We start from the raw sequence: 21,749 nt of genomic DNA, 5'->3' as shown, positions 1-21,749 counted from the left end.
TGCATGCAAACATTTCAAACCTTTGAGAGAATACAGCGCACCAAGGGTTTGGAGTATTCTCCTTACCCAGGGTCCCCATAAACCAAATCTCCTAAAATCAAATAGACCAAAGAATGAGCTGAAGAGTCTACTCACCTAAGAAATCTTTTCGCTAATCCCCTACCACTGAATCTCTGTAGTCTTCATTTGATGTATTTTTCCATAGGCCACAAGTGCCAGCAGCTGTACAGATATTTCCTTGTTAGCCAATTATAACTTTCACAAGAGAATTTAAAGTCTATCGTGTGGCCGGGCGTGGTGGCTCACACCTGTAATCCCAGCACTTTGGGAGGCCAAGGTAGGCAGATCACTTGAGGTCAGCAGTTTGAGACCAGCCTGGCCAACATTGCAAAACCATGTCTCTACTAAAAATACAAAAATTAGCCGGGGATGGTGGCGGGCCTCTGTAATCCCAGCTACTTAGGAGGCTGAGGCTGGAGAATCGCTTGAACCCAGGAAGCGAAGGTTGCGGTGAGCCGAGATTGTGCCACTGCACTCCAGCCTTGGCGACAGAGTAATACTCTGTTTCAAAAATGAAATAAAATAAAGTCTATCACGTAATTATAGGCTTTGCAGTAGAATCTGCTATAGAGCCTATCATGAGGGATATATGTCTAATCATTGCATTTCCAAACCATGGAAAAAGGACCTAACAAATGATGCCCTTTCAGAAGAGTGAAGGACTCCTGGCAATGTTCTCTTTAATGCACTATGTGGGTGAAGAGGAGTGAACTAGTTCTGTTTCTGACTGATTACGAGGCAATGTATGTGTCATTAAAGTTTCTCACCTACATTGGGCCTTCATCTTTTATCTGTCAGAGTATAAGCTTATCCATTTATAAGACTGGCTGCAAAACCCTTCATAAATAAAAGTATGCCCCACAAGTGCATGCAACAGACCCCTTTTCCATTTCTATTGTTCACAGAGGCATAAGCAAGGAAAAACTATTCAGAGTCTCATGATAGTAGAGAAGTCTTCAGTCTCATGATGGTAGAGAAGTCTTTTTTATTTATTTATTTTTTGAGACAGAGTCTTGCCCTTTTGCCCAGGCTGGAGTGCAATGGCATCATCTCGGCTCACTGCAACTTCCGCCTCCTGGGTTGAAGCGATTCTTCTGCCTCAGCCTCCCAAGTAGCTGGGATTACAGGCATGCACCACCACACTCAGCTAATTTTTTGTATTTTTAGTAGAGACAGGGTTTGGCCATGTTGGCCGAGCTGGTCTCGAACTCCTGACCTCGTGATCCTCATGCCTTGGCCTCCCAAAGTGCTGAGATTACAGGCATGAGCCACCACTCCCGGCCGGTAGAGAAGTCTTGATCTATGATCTTGGGAAAAGCTGTTGACATCAAGGATGCCATCTTCTTCTGGGGAGAAACTTCCCTAGTTAACGTTATCTTAAGGGTTCCAATGGGTGTACAGTACCGAGAATGTGGAGGGACCCGTCTGCGTTGTGAGATTATGAATCCAAAGTTCAAGGTCCCAAAGTTTTGCTGTAGTGTGGATGGCAAGGGGAGTCTTTCTCTGATGTTCTTAGAAGATCCAGTCTTTGTGTTCTAGATTGTGAAGGGGTTGATTGTCCTGTCAGTGAACTATAAAAAGCTTTCTTTACCTGGTGAAAATACACTGTAGCATAATAATCTACTGTTATAACATCAGCCTTCTTGCATGGGAAAGCTATTATATAACCAGAAAACAGGCATCAAAGATGACAATTGAAATGTTTAAATGGCCCATCAGGTAGCCAAATGTACCTGAAGCTTTGGGGCCAGGTGCAGTGGCTCACGCCTGTAATCCTAACACTTTAGGAGGCCAAGGCGGGTGACCTGAAGCTTTGATTGTCTTCCCAAGAATATGAATTTGACAAACCAAACATTGGTTATAAACTGCCTTAGCAATGTATAAGTCAGCACACCAATATATATTTAATTTGTATCATTTTATCTTTTCCATGATGAGTCATGGAATGCATAACCTTTAATAACAAAAGCTTTAAGGACTCAGGAAGGACAGGTGGCTGTCCTGGTTCTCCGTGAGTCCATGCTTAACACTGGACTTATGTCCTTTTGAATATCAGTTGTTTCTCGAATTTAGGTGCATAGCACTGATAACTAATGGGTTATCACAGGTAATTTGACTTAGACCATGGGGTTTATTCAAATTGTATATCTAAACAATTTCAGCATCAGCTGATTTAGCATGCAAATCTGGGAATGTATTTTCTTGGTATTCAATTAATTTTTGTTCTACTTGGGTTAGCAGTTTTATACAAGGAAATTTGCTTATTTCTGTGGTCTACAGTAACTCAACATAATAAACATAATTATGGTTGATAGCATATACTCAGACATTTAGAATTTTAGAAATCCCATACAATTTTCTAACATACATTAATATTTACCAAAATATAATGTGAAGAAGATTAAACATTTTTTTATTTTGACAGTGCTTCCAAGGTAACTAAACATATCAAATAATCCTGTTTACCTCTCTTTTGAATGCTTCAGGAGCCCTCTATAGTATATCAAATTAGAGGTCAGAAAAGAACATTTTGTAATCCCAGCACTTTGGAAAGTCGAGATGGGCAAATCACCTGAGGTTAGGAGTTCAAGACCAGCCTGGCCAACATGGTGAAACCTGTCTCTACTAAAAATACAAAAAATTAGCTTGGCATGGTGGTGTGCACCTGTAGTCCCAGCTACTCGGGAGGCTGAGGCAAGAGAATCATTGGAAGACCGATGTTGCAGTGAGCCGATATAGCACCACTGCACTCCAGTCTGGGCAACAGAGTAAGATTCCCTCGTAAAGAAAAAAAAGAAAAAGAAAAGAAAAGACAATTTTGAAGCTGAAATTTGATTTTAGGAAGCCTATTAAATAAGTTAAAGGTGAGTTAATGAAGTCAAATAAGTTAAAGACTCCATCTCAAAAAAAAGATTGGAAAGATTTGTCTATAAGGTTTTATTAAAAATTGGGTTTGGGGTTGACATTAATAGTACAGTAATGCAAGGGCGAAATTTGGCTTTCTCTCTTGAACAAGATTTCCATGTAATTTTAAATGATAATGAAAGATTTTTGTTTGCCTTTCGAATAAACTAATGGAAAAAAAAAAAGAAGGGAAAGACAAGAGACAGATTGTTTGGAAAGCTAAGTCTTCCCTCTATCAATGAGTAAAGGTTTTTGCCTTTCAAAAGTTTTTTAGTCATCATTTTGGCTAAATGAATGACTTACGGTAACCTGGAATTCTATTTCATAATATTAAGTGTTTTAAACCTTTAACTTATTATTATTATTATTATTATTATTATTATTATTATTATTTTGAGATGGAGTTTTCGCTCTGTCGTCCAGGCTGGAGTGCAGTGGCGTGATCTTGGCTCACTGCAAGCCCTGCCTCCTGGGTTCACCCCATTCTCCTGCCTCAGCCTCCCGAATAGCTGGGACTACAGGTGCCCACCACTACACCTGGCTAATTTTTTGTATTTTTAGTAGAGATGAGGTTTCACTATGTTGGCCAGGCTGGTCTCAAACTCCTGACCTCGTGATCAGCTCTCCTCCACCTCCCAAAGTGCTGGGATTACAGGTGTGAGCCACCACACCTCACCCATTGTATCATTCTTTATGCCTTTGCATCCTCATGTAACCGGTGGAGGGTGTCCACGTTCTTGGCGTCTTGAACAAAGAATTGGACAAAACACACAAACAAAGCAAGGAAAGAATGAAGCAACAAAATAAGAGATTTATTGAAAATGAAAGTACACTCCATAGGGTGGGAGCGGGGCTGGACACAGGGGCTCAAGAGCCCTGTTACATAATTTTCTGGGGTTTAAATATCCTCTAGAGGTTTCCATTGGTTATTTGGTGTAGTCCCTATGTAAATGAAGAGGATATTTCCTGTCATAGCTGAAGTGTTTCCATTTGACTTAGTTCTAGGAAGTCCTTAGGTTCCCTGTCCCCTGACCCTATTCTCCTGCCTCACTCATAGCTTAGCTTCAGGATTAGGTGATCTTTACGATACATTTTTTTTTTTTTTTTTGAGATGGAGTTTTGCTCTTGTTGCCCAGGCTGGAATGCAATGACATGATCTCAGCTCATTGCAACCTCCGCCTCCCAGGTTCAAGCGATTCTCCTGCCTCAGCCTCCCGAGTAGCTGGGATTACAGGTGTGAGCCACCGCGTCCAGAATCTTTCTTTCTTTTTTTCTTTTAATACTGGGGCGTTCCTGAGTTTATTTGGGGCACACATCGGGTGAGGGCCCTGTACCTAGAAGAAGGTGTTGGGTCTCCGGGTGGTGAAGTGTGGCTTGTGCTGACAGGGCAGGACCCGGTGGGGCAGCGGGAACCTGATCTTGGAGTCGTGGAACTGCTTGATGGTCGGCCGCGGGCACTTGCTGGCTGCGATCTCCTCCACCTTCGTGATCTGGATGGAATGGGTCCAGGCGCGGTGCCAGGCGCCCATGTCTCGGTAGCACTGGGTGACAGCGCCTGCGGTGTTCAGGTCCCGCTATTCTCAGTACATGTTGCGGGGGGCCGCTCCGGGAGTCATAGTGCAGCCGGGTGCCGAAGCTCTTCACCCCCAGGGGGAACTTCTGAAACACCAGCCCACAGTATACAATCTCCCCTGAAAAATTCTTCTTTAACTGAGACACGAAGTACCAGAAGCGGGACTCGGCGCCGACATGATTAGGCGCAAAGATTTCCATGAGGCAGAGGAGCGGTGTGTGGCATTTGGGGGTGGGCAGGCAGCGACCCACCACCTTGTACTCTCACAGTGTGCCCAAGGCCTTCATGGCATCCTCTCGGCGCTGGTGCCACCCGCAAAAGGACTCTTTCTCTTTTTTTTAAAGTCACGGTCACACTTTATTGCCCAGGCTGAAGTGCAGTGGTGCGATCCTAGCTCACTGCAGCCTCAACCTCCCAGGTGTAAGTGATCCTTAGCTCCCCTACTCCCAGGGGTCTCACTATGTTGCCCAGGCTGATCTCCAACTACTGGGCTCAAGGGATCCTCCTACCTCCGCCTCCTAAATTCCTGGGATTACAGGCGTGAGTCACCCTGCCTGGCCAGGTCTTACTTTTGCATTAGTTTCCTGTGTTTCTAGGAAATTGACATCCAGGTCCCCAACCTCCATTGGTTTTCTTTCCTATGATCCATCTTCAGGAGAACTGGCACTGACATCCAGGTGCTGCTTCTTTCTCACCTCCCTCCTCACACTTTGCAAAGGAATTTTACCCTACAGCGTTGGGGTTTGGGGGCTGGATAGGGAATGAAAACCTCCAGGGGCACCAGTCAAAAGTGAAGGGCTCTATTGACCAAGTAACAAGGAGCTTTGCATACCTGGCAGTTGCCAGATCTTTGCTTTCAAGAAATGCAAAGGAGGTTCTCATTCTGTTGTCATTAAAAATAACTTTGGGTGATAGGTCACTATGTGATTTTTGGCTTGTAACCCAGAAGGAATTCAAATAATTAAGTGACATTACTATGGCCAGGCGCGGTGGCTCACACCTATAATTCCAGTACTTTGGGAGGCCTAGTGGGTGGATCACTTGAGGTCAGGAGTTCGAGACCAGCCTGGCCAACATGGTGAAAACTAGTCTCTACTAAAAATACGAAACACATAGCCAGACGTGGTGCCACACAACTATAATCCTAGCTACTCAGGAGCCTGAGGTGGGAGGATTGCTTGAACCCAGGAGGCAGAGGTTGCAGCGAGCTGAGATCATGACACTACACTCCAGCCTGGGTGACAGAGGAAGACTCCATCTCAAAAAAAAAAAAAAAAAAAAAAAAAAGCCAGGCATGGTGGCTCTCACCTGTATGTAATCCTAGCACTTTGGGAGGCCGAAGTGAATGAATCACTTGAGGTCAGGAGTTTGAGACCAGCCTGGTCAACATGGTGAAACCCTGTCTCTACTAAAATACAAAATTAGCTGGGCATGGTGGCACCTGTAGTCCTAGCTACTCGGGAGGTTGAGGAATGAGACTCACTTGAACCTGGGAGGTGGAGGTTGCAGTGAGCCAAGATTGTGTCACCACACTCCAGCCTGGGTGACAGACACTATTGTAACAAAATTCCCTCCATTCTTTTTTCTTTTTTTCTTTTAAAGACAGGATCTTGGCCGGGCTCGGTGGCTCACGCCTGTAATCCCAGCACTTTGGGAGGCCAAGGCAGGTGGATCACGAGGTCAGGAGTTCAAAACCAGCCTGGCCAACATGGTGAAACCCCCATCTCTACTAAAAAATACAAAAATTAGCCAGATGTGGTGGCAGGTGCCTATAATCACAGCTACTTGGGAGGCTGAGGCAGAGAACTGCTTGAACCCGGGAGGCAGAGGTTGCAGTGAGCTGAGATCGAACCACTGCCCTCCAGCGTGGGTGACAGAGTGAGACTTTTTTTTTTTTCCTCAAAAAAAAAAAAAAAAAAGGCCGGGCACGGTGGCTCGTGCCTGTAATCCCAACATTTTGGGAGGCTGAGGTGGGCAGATCACGAGTTCAGGAGATGGAGACCATCCTGGCTAACACGGTGAAACCCTATCTCTACTAAAAACACACAAGAAAATTAGCCGGGCGTGGTCGCGGACGCCTGTAGTCCCAGTTACTCGGGAGGCTGAGGCAGGAGAATGGCGTGAACCGGGAGGCGGAGCTTGCAGTGAGCGGAGATCGTGCCACTGCACTCCTGCCTGGGCAACAGAGCGAGACTCCATCTCAAAAAAAAAAAAGAGAGACAGGTCTTGCTGTGTCACCCAGGCTGGTTTTACCCAGGCTGGAGTGCAGTGGTGTAATCATAGCTGACTGCAACTTCAAAATTCTGGGCTCAAGTGATCCTCCTGCTTTGGCCTCCCCAAAGTGTTGGGATTATAGGCATGAGTCTGTGTGTTTGGCCTCCAGTAATTCTTTTTTTTTTGAGACAGAGTTTTGATTTTGTTGCCCAGGCTGGAGTGCAGTGGCGCGATCTCGGCTCACTGCAAGCTCCGCCTCCCGGGTTCAAGCCATTCTCCTGCCTCAGCCTCCCGAGTAGCTGGGACTACAGGCGCTGCCGCCTGCCACCACGCCTGGCTAATTTTTTGTATTTTTAGTAGAGACGGGGTTTCACTGTGTTTAGCCAGGATGGTCTCGATCTCCTCACCTCGTGATCCGCCCCGCCTCGGGCCTCCCAAAGTGCTGGGATTACAGGCTTGAGGCCACCGCGGCCCGGCTTGACTACACAAGAAGTTGCCAAGGAAGGCCGGGCGCGGTGGCTCACGCCTGTAATCCCAGCACTTTGGGAGGCCGAGGCGGGTGGATCATGAGGTCAGGAGATCGAGACCATCCTGGCTAACACAGTGAAACCCTGTCTCTACTAAAAATACAAAATATTAGCCGGGCGTGGTGGTGGGCACCTGTAGTCCCAGCTACTCGGGAGGCTGAGGCAGGAGAATGGCGTGAACCCCGAGGGGCGGAGCCTGCAGTGAGCCGAGATCGCGCCACCGCACTCTAGCCTGGGCGACAGCGAGACTCTGTCTCAAAAAAAAAAAAAGAAGTTGCCAAGGAAATCGACCATTCTACTGTCATCTGGCATTTGAAGCAAATTGGAAAGGTGAAAAAGCTAGATAAGTGGGTGCCTCATGAGATGAGCGAAAATTACATAAAATTTTGTCGTTTTGAAGTATTGTTTTCTCTTATTCTACGCGACAACCATTTCTTGATCGGACTGTAACATGGGACAAGAAGTGGATTTTAGACAAGTGGGAACAACTAGCTCAATGGTTGGACTGAGAAGAAGCTCCAAAGCACTTCCCAAAACCAAACTTGCACCAAAAAAAAGGTTCTGGTCACTGTTTGGTTGTCTATTGCTGGTCTGATCCACTCCAGCTTTCTGAATCCTGGTGAAACCCTTACATCTGGGAAGTATGCTCAGCAAATCGATGAGATGTGACAAAAACTGCAACGCCTGCAGCCGGCATTGGTCAATACAGAGGGCCCAATTCTTCTCCACGACATCCAACTGCAGATCGCACAACGAACTCTTCAAAAGTTGAACGAATTAGGCTAAAAAGTTTTGCCTCATCTGCCATAGTCACCTGACGGCTCGCCAACCGATCACCACTTCTTCAAGCACCTTGACAACTTTTTGCAGGGAAAATGCTTCCACAACCAGCAGGACGCAGAAAATGCTTTCCAAGAGTTCGTAGAATCCTGAAGCACAGATTTTTACACTACAGGAATTAACAAACTTATTTCTCGTTGGCAAAAATGTGTTGATTGTAATGGTTCCTATTTTGATTAATAAAGATGTGTTTGAGCCTAATTATAATGATTTAAAATTCATGGTCTGAAACCGCAATAACTTTTGCACCAACCTAATATTTTATTATTATTATTTTTATTTTATATATAAATACGATTTTACTTTTTTTTTTTTTTGAGATGGAATTTCGCTCTTGTTGCCCGGGCTGGAGTGCAATGGCATGATCTCGGCTCACTGCACAAGCTGAACAGCCTCCATCTCCCAGGTTCAAGCTATTCTCCTGTCTCAGCCTCCCAAGTAGCTGGGATTAAAGATGTGCGCCACCACACCCAGCTAATTTTGTATTTTTTAGTAGAGACAGGGTTTCTCCATGTTGGTCAGGCTGGTCTCGAACTCCCAACCTCAGGTCATCCACCAACCTTGGCCTCCCAACGTGCTGGGATTACAGGCATGAGCCACTGCACCTGGCCATAATTTTACTTTTTAAAGATAGCATCTGGCTCTGTCACCCAGGCTGGAGTGCAGTGGTATGACCTCAGCTCACTGCAACCTCTGCCTCCCAGGCTCAAGCAATCCTCCCACCTCGGCCTCCCAAGTAGCTGGGACTAAAGGCATGTACCACCATGCCCGGCTAACTTTTGTATTTTTCTGTAGAGACAGGGTCTCACTATGTTTCCCAGGCTGGTCTCGAACTCCTGAGCTTAAGCAATCCTCCTTGGCCTCCCAAAGTCCTGGGATTATAGGCGTGAGCCACTGCACCTGGCCTGTTATTTTTATTTTTTAGAGACGGGGTCTCGCTGTCACCCAGGCTGGAGTGCAGTGATGCAGTCACAGCTCACTATAGTCTCAAACTCCTGGCCTCAAGCTCAAGCGATCCTCCCACCTTGGCCTCCCAAAGTGAGCCACCACTGCCTGACTCCCAAATTTGTAAATTGTAATTTAACACTATATAAATTTCTGTGAAAATATAAATTAGGTGATCAATAACAAGCTTTCCTTTTTCTCGCCCTGTTGCCCAGGCTGGAGCACAGTGGCACACGATCTCAACTCATTGCAACCTCTGCCTCCTAGGTCAAACGATTCTCCTGCCTCAGCCTCCCAAGTACCTGGGATTACAGGTGTGCACCATGGTGCCTGGCTAGTTTTTGTATTTTCAGTAGAGACAGGGTTTTGCCATATTGGCCAGGCTGGTCTTGAACTCCTGACCTCAAGGAATCCACTTACTTTGGCCTCCCAAAGTTCTGGGATTACAGGCGTGAGCCACTGTGCCCAGCCAAATAACAAGCTTTCAAGCATAAAATATATTACACTAGAATACCATTCTGTAAGAGGAAGCAAAATATAACCATACATTCAAGAAGAAAAGTGATGATGTAGCTTTCTGTTGTTTAAAGTAGAGCTTGTTCAGTATTTTCTTTTCTTTGTTTTCCCCCCAGACAGAGTCTTGCTCTGTCGCCGAGGCAGGAGTTCAGTGGCAAAATCTCGGCTCACTGCAACCTCCGCCTCCCGGGTTCAAGTGATTCTCCTGCCTCAGCCTCCTGAGTAGCTGGGACTACAGGCACCCGCCACCAGGCACGGCTAATTTTTGTATTTTTAGAAGAGACAGGATTTCGCCATATTGGCCAGGCTGGTCTCGAACTCCTGACCTCAGGTGATCCGCCTGCCTCGGCCTCCCAAACTGCTGGGATTAGAGGCATGAGCCACCGCACCTGGCCCAGTAATTTCTTTAAATGGGTAATAGTGGATATCAAATCACCATGGTACTTACATTGAGTCGAGTGATAGAACAGTTTTATTTAAAATATTAATATTGGCTGGGCACAGTGGCTCATGCCTGTAATCCCAACACTTTGGGAGGCTGAGGCGGGTGGATCACCTGAGGTCAGGAATTCGAGACCAGCCTGGCCAACATTGTGAAACCCCATCTCTACCAAAAATACAAAAATTAGCCAGACGTGGTGGCAGGTGCCTGTAATCCCAGCTACTTGGGAGGCTGAGGGAGGAGAATCGCTTGAACCCAGGAGGCATAGTTTGCAGTGAGCCAAGATTGTGCCACCGCACTCCAGCCTGGGCAACAGAGTGAGACTCCATCTCAATTAATTAATTAATTAATAATAAATAAAGATAAATAACATATTAATATTTCCAATATGCTAGGAGGTATAGCCTTGGCAATGACTTGTGTTTAAAGTGAAGAGTTTAGCTGTATCCCTGCAGATCCAGGCTGTGTCCTCCACCCTGCCTCTCCCCTGGTTGGCTGACTTGGATGGAGGATATCAGTGGCTCCTGTGCCCGCTGGTCTTGGGTTCTACTTTGGTTTGGCCACTAGGGAGTCCTGGCAGGAAATCCGAGAGAGGGAAAGGAGTGAGGCCAGGATGTATCCCTCTGGTTCCTGCCCTGTGAGGCCCAGTGAAGCTGGTCCTGTCCCTGGGCAGAAAGTTAGTAGTGCTCCTTTTAAGATAGAGGATTTGCCTTTTCAGGCCTGGGGTGGTAACAGCCTGGCTGCCACCAGTCCCAGCTTCCTGCCCGATCTCCTGTGATTTCCCTATACCCTGAGCACACATCCACATTAGTCACTTTTTGTTGTTTTTTTTTTTTGAGACGGAGTCTCGCTCTGTCGCCCAGGCTGGAGTGCAGTGGCGCAATCTCGGCTCACTGCAAGCTCCGCCTCCCGGGTTCACGCCATTCTCCTGCCTCAGCCTCTCCGAGTAGCTGGGACTACAGGCGCCCGCCACCACACCTGGCTAATTTTTTTGTACTTTTAGTAGAGACGGGGTTTCACTGTGTTAGCCAGGATGGTCTCAATCTCCTGACCTTGTGATCCGCCCGCCTCGGCCTCCCAAAGTGCTGGGATTACAAGCGTGAGCCACCGCGCCTGGCCAAATTAGTCGTTTTGTGTATATAACCTCCTTGAATTGTCTTGAGTGTAACATTTGTTTCCTGTTAGAATCTTCACAAAAAGGGGGTGCAAAGTTTTAAAAAATTATTTTAAGCCAGGCGTAGTGGCTCATGCCTGTAATCCCAGCACTTTGGGAGGCCGAGTGGGTGGATCACTTGAGCTCGGGAATTTGAAACCAGCCTGGGCAACATGGTGAAACCTTGTCTCTGCAAAAAATGCAAAAATTAGCCAGGCGTAGTAGCGTGCACCTATAGTCTCAGCTGCTTAGGAGACTGAGATGGAAGGATCACCTGAGCCTGGGAAGTCGAGACTATAGGAGCTGAGATTGCACCACTGCACTTCAGTCTGGGTGACAGAGCGAGACCGTCTCAAAAAATAAATGAAATAATAAAATAAATATAAAATAATTATTTTAGGGGGCACAAGAGAAAAACGTCCAAGGACCACCGATCCAGACGGTAGCCTCATTCATTCATTCCCTCATTCATTTGTTCAGTAAACACTGACTGCATCAAGCTCAGTGCTTGGTTAAAGACAAACCGACTAAGGCCCCTCTTCTCAAGTAGTAACAAAGTAGTGGGAGCAACAGGCACACAATTAAACAAACGACAATTAATAGAGTGGAATATGTGCTTTAATAAAGATTTGGGGCCAGGTGCGGTGGCTCATGCTTGTAATCCCAGCACTTCGGGAGGCCGAGGTGGGCGGATCACGAGGTCAGGAGATCGAGACCACGGTGAAACCCCGTCTCTACTAAAAATACAAAAAAATTAGCCGGGCCTGGTGGCGGGCACCTGTAGTCCCAGCTACTCGGAGAGGCTGAGGCAGGAGAATGGCGTGAACCCGGGAGGCGAAGCTTGCAGTGAGCCGAGATTGCGCCACTGCACTCCAGCCTGGGGACAGAGAGAGACTCTGTCTCAAAAAAAAAAAAAAAAAAAAAAAAAGATTTGGGGCCAGGTGCAGTGGCTCATGCCTGCAATCTCAGCACTTTGAGAGGCTGAGGTGGGTGAATCAACTGAAGTCAGGAGCTCAAGGCCAGCCTGGCCAACATGGTAAAACCCCATTTCTACTAAAAATACAAAAATTAGCTGAGCTTGGTGGTGAGTGCCTGTAATCCCAGCTACTCAGGAGGCTGAGGCAAAAGAATCGCTTGAACCCGCGAGGCGGAGGTGCGGTGAGCTGAGATCACGCCATTGCACTCCAGTATGGGCGACAGAGCGAGACTCCATCTCAAAAAAAAAAAAAAAGAGAGAGAGATTTACAAAGATGTTTGATACAACATTGTTCATAATAACATAAAATTGGAACAACCTGAATGGCTATTAACAGGGGAACAGAGGCTGGGCTTAGTGGTTCACACCTGTAATTCCAGTACTTTGAGAGGCCGAGGTGGGTGGATCACCTGAGGTCAGGAGTTCGAGACCAGCCTGGCCAACAAGGCAAAATCCCATCTCTACTAAAAATACAAAAATTAGCCAGATGTGGTGGCACATGCCTGCAATCCTAGCTACTCAGGAGGCTGAGACACGAGAATTGCTTGAACCTGGGAGGCAGAGGTTGCACTGAGCCGAGATTGTGCCACTGCACTCAAGCCTGGGTGCCAGAGGGAGACCCTCTCTCAAAAAAAAAAAAAAAGAACAGATATAAAAATTGAGGTATATTAATATACGGAATATTTAAAACAGTTAAAAGGACACGATGAGATTTATATGTATCAGCATGGCTTGATGTTATAAATATAATGTGTGAAAAAGTAAAGATGAAGAATGTGTATGATATAATGCTATTGATATACATTTTAAGGGCACACAAAAATACCATTGTTTATGTGTGCACGTCTTAATTAATTCATCTCACAAATTTTTTCCTGAATGTCTTATTATGTTCTAAGTGCTATTCTCAGGTCTGGGGATACAGCAGTGAACAACTATAGCTAACAATTATTTAATTATTTAGGACTTACAAGGAGCCAGCCAATCATTCTTTTTTTTTTTTTAAGACAGAGTCTCATTCTATTGCCTAGGCTGGAGTGCAGTAGCACGATCTTGACTCACTGCAAACTCTACCTTCCAGGCTCAAGCAATCCTTCCGCCCCAGCCTCCCAAGTAGCTGGGACCACAGGCATGTGCCACCACACTTGGCTAATTTTTTCTGTTTTTAGTAGAGATGGGGTTTCACCATGTTGCCCAGGCTGGTCTTGAACTCCTGAGTCCAAGCGATCTGGCTGCTTTGGCCTCCCAAAATGCTGGGATTACAGACATGAGCCACTGTGCCCAGCCATTCATAAATAATAATTGCAGCAAACACTTATGTAGGTACAATTCCAAACAGTTTACATTCATTAACTCATTTAATCCTTACAATATCCTTACAACATAAGTTCTACTATTATCCTCCTTTTTTTTTTTTTTTTTTTAGAGACAGAGTCTTGCTCTGTTGCCCAGGCTGGAGTGCAGTGGCACGATCTTGGCTGACTGCAACCTCTGCCTCCCAGGTTCAAGCAATTCTCCTGCCTCAGCCTCCCAACTAGCTGGGACTACAGGTGCACACCACCACGCCCAGCTAATTTTTTTTTTTTTTTTTGTATTTTGGTAGATATGGGGTTTCACCATGTTGCCCAGGCTGGTCTCGAACTTCTGAGCTCAAGCAATCCTCCCGCTTCAGCCTCCCAAAGTGCTAGGATTACAGACATGAGCTACCGCGCCCAACCCTCCTACCCCATCTTTTAGATTAAGACACTGAGGTGCAGTGAAGTTAAATAACTTGCCAAAGGTCACATGACTAGACAGTGGTAGAGGCTGGGGACAGTGGCTCACGCCTGTAATCTCAGCACTTTGGGAGGTCGAGGAAGGAAGACTGCTTGAGCTCAGGAGTTTTAGGCCAGCCTGGGCAACATAACAAGGTCTCATCTCTACAAAAAATAAAACATTAAGGCTGGGTGCAGTGGCTCACGCCTGTAATCCCAGCACTTTGGGAGGCCGAGGCGGGTGGATCACCTGAGGTCGGGAGTTCGAGACCAGCCTGGCCAACATGGTGAAACCCCCGTCTCTACTAAAAATACAAAAATTAGCCAGGCATGGTGGCACGCGCCTATAATCCTAGCTACTTGGGAGGCTGAGGCAGGAGAATCGCTCAAACCCGGGAGGTGGAGGTCGCAGTGAGCCAAGATCAAGCCACTGCACTCCAACCTAGGCGACAGAGCGAGACTCCATCTCAAAAAAAAAAAAAAAAATAGACTGGTCGGGGAATGCCTCACTGAGAGACATTTGTGCAAAGATAGCAAGGAAGTGAAGGAGGAAACCATGCAGCTATCTGGGGGAAGCAGTAAGCTCAAAGCCTCTGATAGGGGTAAACCTGGAGTATTTAAGGAATAAATAGCAAGGAAGCCAGGGTGGCTAACGTGGAGAGAAAAGGGAAGAGGAAGGAATAAAGGAGAGGAGGCCAGAGAGAGAGGTGGGAGTAGACTGGGTGGGGCTTTGTAGGTCATAATAAGGACCCCGAGGCGGGGATCTGGCAGGGGATGACACCATCTGACTTAGGCTTTTAAAGGGATCCTTCTGGCTGCTTTGTTGAAACAATAATCTGGGCGGGGAAAATGGCACTGCTTGGACCAGAGTGGGCAATGGAGGTGGCCAGAAATGGATGGATTCTGGATATATTTTGAAGATTGAATTGACACTGTTTGTGGAGGATTGATATGACAGAAAGGAGCCAAGGATGACTCAAGTTTTTGGCCAGAGTAAGTGGGAAGATGGAGAGGCTATCTCTTGGATGGGGAAGACAGTGGGAGAAGCAGGTTTGCGGAGAGGGTGGAAAGGTCTGGAGTTCAGTTTTGGACGTGCTGATTTTGAGATGCCTGTTGCATGACCAGGTAAAAATGTTGAATGTTCAGTTGGATGCGGGAGTCTGGAGTTTACAGTAGGGAACTGGGCTAGAGATAGAAATCTATGAGTTGTCCTCATATAGATGGGGCTTGAAATCATGAGAATAGATGAGGTCATCAGAGAAAAGAATGTAGATAGAGCAGTGAAAAGGCAAGAACCAAGCCCTGGGGCCCTCAGTATGTAGAGGTTATGGCAGAGGGGGAGAAAGGAGAGAAGGAGGAGGAGTCAACAAGGGGAAATTGAGAAGGAACAGCCAATTAAGTGGGAGGAAAGCCAGAAGGTTGCAGGGTCTCATAAGCTATTTGAAGAAAGTGTTTTCAGAAGGAGCAAGTGATTATATATGTTGAAGTCTGCTGATGGGGAAAGAAAGATGAGGATCGAGAAATGACCACGTGATTGAACAACATGGAGGGTCACTGGCAACATTGACAAGGGCAGCTATTTATTTATGTATTTATTTATCTATTGAGACGGAGTCTCACTCTGTCACCCAGGCTGGAGTGCAGTGGCACGATCTTGGTTCACTGCAACCTCCCCCTCCCGGGTTCAAGTGATTCTCCTGCCTCAGCCTCCAGAGTAGCTGGGATTACAGGTGCCTGCCACCACGTCCAGCTAATTTTTGTATTTTTAGTAGAGACAGGATTTCACCATGTTGGCCAGGCTGGTCTTGAACTCCTGACTTCAGGTGATCTGCCCATCTTGGCCTTCCAAAGTGCTGGGATTACAGGCATGAGCCACTGCACCTGGCCTATTTTATTTTTATTTATACATATATATATATATTTTTTAGAGATAGGAGTCTCCCTATTTGCCTAGGCTGGTCTCAAACTCCTGGGCTCAAGTGATCCTCCCACCTCAGTGTCCCAAAGTGCTGGGATTACCGTCATGAGCCACTGCACCTGGCCAAGAGCAGATTAGGGACAGCATATGAGAGGGCAAGCCCACGGATCAGTTGGAGACAATGGGAGAGAAAAACAATGCAGGCAGTGGAGACAACTCTCTTAAGCATTTGGCAGTGCTAGGAGTGGGTGCGGGATGAAGAGACGTGTGTTAAAGTGTTAAAATAACACATTATACTTATGATAGACGTTGCCTGGGGCAGCAGGAAGGGAGAAAAGTGTCATTGATAGTTTAAAAGACTTTAAAATTTGATAAAAATTTTACAGATATCTGTAAAACACATCAAAAGCGTACACACACACACGCGCGCACACACACGCACACATAGGGGAGTTTTTTTCGTTTTGTTTTGTTTTTTTGAGATGGAGTCTCACTCTGACACCCAAGCTGGAGTACAGTGGTACGATCTCAGCTCACTGCAAACTCCACCTCTCAGGTTCAAGCAATTCTCATTTCTCAGCCTCCCGAGTAGCTGGGACTACAGGCAAGCACCACCATGCCCGGCTAACTTTTGTATTTTTAGTAGAGACGGCGTTTCAGCATGTTGGCCAGGCTGGTCTTGAACTCCTGACCTCAAGTGATCCTCCCACCTCAGCCTTCTAAGGTGCTGGGATTACTGGAGTGAGCTACTGTGTCTGGCCAAAATATACATATATTATTGAAAGTAAATATAACAAACTGTTACAGCTGATAATTCTGAATTTGGATGTTTGCTATATTACCTTTATACTTTTAAATTTTCTTATAAATAATTAGGGGAAAAAAAGGTCTGTGGGCCAAATGTGTGCAGGACTTTGAGTGCCATGCTGGGATGGGGTATGTGCCTGTCTAATCAGGGGATGACCATGGCTCAGACAGCTCTTCCTGAAAGCTGTGTAGGCTGAGGGTGGTGGCTCACGCCTGTAATCCCAGCACTTAGGGAGGCCGAGGCGGGCGGATCACGAGCTCAGGAGATCAAGACCATCCTGGCTAACACGGTGAAACCCCGCCTCTACTAAAAATACAAAAAATTAGCCGGGCGTGGTGGCGGGCGCCTGTAGTCCCAGCTACTCAGGAGGCTGAGGCAGGAGAATGGCGTGAACCCGGGAGGCGGAGCTTGCAGTGAGCCGAGATTGCGCCACTGCACTCCAGCCTGGGCTAAAGAGCCAGACTCTGTCTCAAAAAAAAAAAAAAAAAGTCAATCCTGGACCCGTTCCCTCAGATCTGCTAAAATCCTAACTTTTCCAGCACAGACACACACACACACACACACACACACACACACACACACACACACACGATTCTGACAGTGTAGAATGGGGGCAAGTTGAGTGGAAGATGGTGGGTGAAGTTGATGGAGGTGCCTGTGGGATACCCAGTCAGTGAACATTAGGGTGTCAAGGTTGCCGATGGGTGTTTATCAAATCCATTATTGATTTTCCTCCAGCAGAAAACACAGGGAATTGCACATAGTAGGAACTCACTGTTTATTGTAAAATTATGAACTTAGCTTAAAGGCAATTCGCTGGATCCTAAATTCCAACTGCTTACCAACCTCCGAACTCTCTTCTAGTTACCCAGCGTGTACATGCTTTTTCATGGTAGCTATCAGCATGGCGAACTGGGAAAAGCCTGGACTTCAGAGTTGGGCAGACCTGCCTCCAAACCTGGCTCCTCTTCTTCCCAGCTGTGTGGCCTCAGACAAGCAATTCTCCTCTGGGAGTCTTGGCTTTCTCATGTGCAAATAATGCATTCTGTGATTCTTTCACTCAGCAAATATTTATTGAGTACCAATATGCACTGGGCATTGTTCTACATGGTGGAGAAACAGTGATGGATGAGATAGACGTGGTCCCTGCCCTAGCTGAGCTCACATCCTGAAGGGAGAAAAATGCAGTAAAAAAATAAAAGTAACAGGCCGGGCGCGGTGGCTCACACCTGTAATCCTGGCACTTTGGGAGGCAGAGGCAGGTGGATCACGAGGTCAGGAGTTCGAGACCAGCCTGACCAACATGGTGAAACCCCATCTCTACTAAAAATACAAAAATTAGGCCAAGTGCAGTGGCTCATGCCTGTAATCCCAGCACCTTGGGAGGCCGAGGCAGGTGGATTGCCTGAGGTCAGGAGTTCGAGACCAGCCTGGCCATGGTGAAACCCCGTCTCTACTAAAAATAAAAAGAAATCAGCTGGGCGTGGTGGTGGGTGCCTATAATCCCAGCTACTAGGGAGGCTGAGGTGGGAGAATCACTTGAACCCAGGAGGCAGAGGTTGCAATGAGCCAAGATTGCACCATTGCACTCCAGCCTGGGCAACAAGAGCAAAACTCTGTCTCAAAAAAAAAATAAATAAATTAGCTAGGCATGGTGGCACGTGCCTGTAATCCCAGCTACTCAGGAGGCTGAAGCAGGAGAACTGCTTGAACCCAACAGGCAGAGGTTGCAGTGAGCCGAGATCATGCCATTGCACTCCAGCCTGGGTGACAGAGCAAGACTCTGTCTCAAAAAAAAAAAAAGAATAAAAGTAACAAATAGGAGAATTATACTGTATGTGAGAAGGTGAAACGTGCTATACAAAAAAGAAAAAAGGAGCAGGGGAAGGGACTGGGTGGTAGTGGTGGTGGCCAGGCAGGGGAAGTGTCACTATTACATAGGATTATAATGTAGTAGGCCATGTCAGGAAGCGAGATTCACAGAAAGGCTTGAAGAAGTTCAGGTAACCAGCCATGTGGATATCTGGGGAAGAGTGTTCCAGGCAGAAGGAATAGCGAGTGCAAAGAAGTGTGTCTGCCAGTGTTTGAGAAATAGGAGGCAGTGGTGAAGTGAGTGCCGAGGAGACCGGAAGAAGGCTTTGCTGGGCTGTGACATTATGACGAAAGAAGGAGCGGCTGAGTACAATGGCTTACCCCTGTAATCCCAACACTTCGGGACGCCGAGGCAAAAGAATCAATCAAGACCAGGGGTTTGAGACCAGCCTGGGCAATATAGCAAGACCCTATCCCTACCAAAAATATTTTTAAAAATTAGTCAGGTGTGGTGGCGTGTGCCTGTAGCCCAACTCGGGAGGGTGAGGCTGGAGGATCGGTTGAGCCCAGGAATTTGAGGTTGCAGTGAGCTATGATTGCACCATTGCACTCTAGCCTAGGTGACAGCAAGACTCTGTCTCAAAAAAAAAAAAAAAGAAGGAAATGAACCCAGTCACTGAGTGCTGACTGTGTACCAGGAACTATGCTTGACATACATTGGCCTTTTCATCCTTACAATAAACCTTACAAAGCAAGCAATGTGACTCCACCCACCTTTCATATACATGAACACACCGAGAGACAGAAACAAGGTGTGACTTGCTCATAATGTGCAGCTACTAGGGGCTGAGCAGATTCTTTCCTGGCGCCATGCATTATGTGCCATAAAACTCCAAGCACTTTTAGTGAAAGGATTCAAGGAGGGGATTGGGGAGCAGACATGGCTTAAGCAGGGGGAGATGCCACCCAGGGCCCAGGCTTCCTGAGGCTGTCCTGGATCTGCAGGGGAAGGGTCTGCAGAGACCTGGCCTCTCTGAGTCAGAAGCAGTGTGGGCCTGGAATGGTTAAAAAATGAGGACTTGGCTGGGCGTGTTAGCTCACGCCTGTAATCCCAGCACTTTTGGAGGCCGAGGCAGGTGGATCACCTGAGGTCAAGAGTTCGAGACCAGCCTGGCCAACATGGTGAAACCCTGTCTCTATAAAAAATACAAAAAATTAGCCGGGCATGGTGGCAGGCGCCTGTAATCCCTGCTACTCGGGAGGCTGAGGCAGCAGAATCGCTTGAACCCAGGAGGCAGAGGTTGTAGTGAGCTGAGATTGCGCCATTGCACTGCAGCCTGGGCAACAAGAGTGAAACTCCATCTTAAAAAAACCAAAAAAACAAAAAACAAAAAATGACTTGCTCAAACATGGTTACAAATATTGCTATGTATTTTAACTGATTTGTTTTTCTTTTTTGAGACAGAGTCTTGCTCTGTCGCCCAGGCTGGAGTGCAGTGGGGCGATCTCTGCTCACTGCAAGCTCCGCCTCCCAGGTTCACGCCATTCTCCTGCCTCGGCCTCCCGAGTAGCTGGGACTACAAGCTCCCGCCACCACGCCCGGCTAATTTTTTGTATTTTTAGTACAGACGGGGTTTCACCGTGTTAGCCAGGATGGTCTTGATCTCCTGACCTCGTGATCCGCCCACCTTGGCCTCCCAAAGATGCTGGGATTACAGGCGTGAGCCACCGCGCCTAGCCTTAACTGATTATTTTTAAGAAGACAAGGCTTTTAAGGCCGAGGCAGGCGGATCACGAGGTCAGGAGATCGAGACCATTCTGGCTAACATGGTGAAACCCCGTCTCTACTAAAAATACAAAAAATTAGCGGGCGTGACGGCAGGAGCCTGTAGTCCCAGCTACTCGGGAGGCCGAGGCAGGAGAATGGCGTGAACCCGGGAGGTGGAGCTTGCAGTGAGCGGAGATCCTGCCACTGCACTCCAGCCTGGGCGACAGAGCAAGACTCCGTCTCAAAAAAAAAAAAAAAAGAAGAGGAAGAAGAAGATAAGGCTTCTAACATACAATACACATCAGTGTGATTCATTTACAAAAATATTAAATTCATAGCATGCTGAAGGTGGTGGTCTGATGGTGGGACCCATCTCACAGATGTGAAGGTCTGTTTTCCAGCCTGTCAATTTTCTCTGTGACTGAAGGCATAACTTCATGTGGTTCCCAACATCAAAAGTCTACTCTCGAGGTCCTCAGTGCATGTAAATAAATAGAATGATGGTAAATATATGTGGTACTTGCTGGGGGCAGTGGTAAATGCTTCGTATACATTGGCTAATATCTTCATGAGAGCCCCATGAGGTTGACACTATTGTTGTCCCCCCTTATGGAGCTGCAGAACAGGCACTGATTTGCCCAGGGTCTCATGACTAGTGGGCGGTGGTGCCAGAGCACTGAAAGGAGACAAGGTGGCTACCCATGTTCGGCAGTCCCAGCATTTAACTATTCATTATTCTACACTGCCTGCTCAGCCTGGGCCTTGGCCATCGGCTGTCCCATGTGGTTTCTCCCGAGGCCTGTTTCCTGATATTGTCCTGTTGTTATAACCTTCTCCAAGCCGTGGAAGATCTCAGGGCTGGCATTTCCTGGTTGTACTGGGATCTACCACGTCCCAGACTGGCACCCAGAGACTCACTGAGGCCTGAGTGAGGGAGAGTTAGAGAGTGGGGAGCACACCAGTGAATGCTGCCTTCAAGACTGGAAAGAACAGTAGGTCTTCGGCTTCTGGCCCCAGGGCACCTGTGGAAAGTCACTCCACCAGCCCCATCCTTTCCCTCTTTTCTTTTTACACTGAACCTGTGATGTTTTAAAAGGGTGCTGGACTTAGGTGTTAGAAACCTGACTTAAGTCCTGGATCTGCTTCTTTTTTTTAAATTTTAATTTAATTTTATTGGCTCACTGCAACCTCTGCCTCCCAGGTTCAAGTGATTCTCCTGCCTCAACCTTCTGAGTAGCTGAGATTACAGGTGCCCGCCACCACACCCAGCTAATTTTCGTATTTTCAGTAGAGATGGGGTTTCACCATGTTGCCCAGGCTGGTCTTGAACTTCTGATTTCAAGTGATCTGCCTGGCTTGGCCTCCCAAAGTGTTGGGATTACAGGTGTAAGCCACTGTGCCAGGCATGGATCTGCATCTTAATAGATGTGTGACCTTGGGCAAATAGCTTTATGTCTCTGGGCCGTTGTCTTTTCACCTGTAAAATGGGAATGAGAATAAAAGCTACTCTTTGGCCAGGTGCGGTGACTCACGCCTGTA

General features: G+C 46.9%; 1 pseudogene; it reads right to left on the bottom strand.

The window, feature by feature from the left end:
* Nucleotides 1–4,298: 4,298 nt before the first annotated feature.
* LOC100581621 lies at nucleotides 4,299–4,824 on the bottom strand (annotated as a pseudogene).
* Nucleotides 4,825–21,749: the final 16,925 nt, after the last annotated feature.

Source organism: Nomascus leucogenys, chromosome 24 (assembly GCF_006542625.1).
Source record: "Nomascus leucogenys isolate Asia chromosome 24, Asia_NLE_v1, whole genome shotgun sequence".
NCBI classification, from domain to species: domain Eukaryota; kingdom Metazoa; phylum Chordata; class Mammalia; order Primates; family Hylobatidae; genus Nomascus; species Nomascus leucogenys.
The sequence above is the reverse complement of the archived record's forward strand: the minus strand, read 5'-3'. Positions and strand labels throughout refer to the sequence as shown.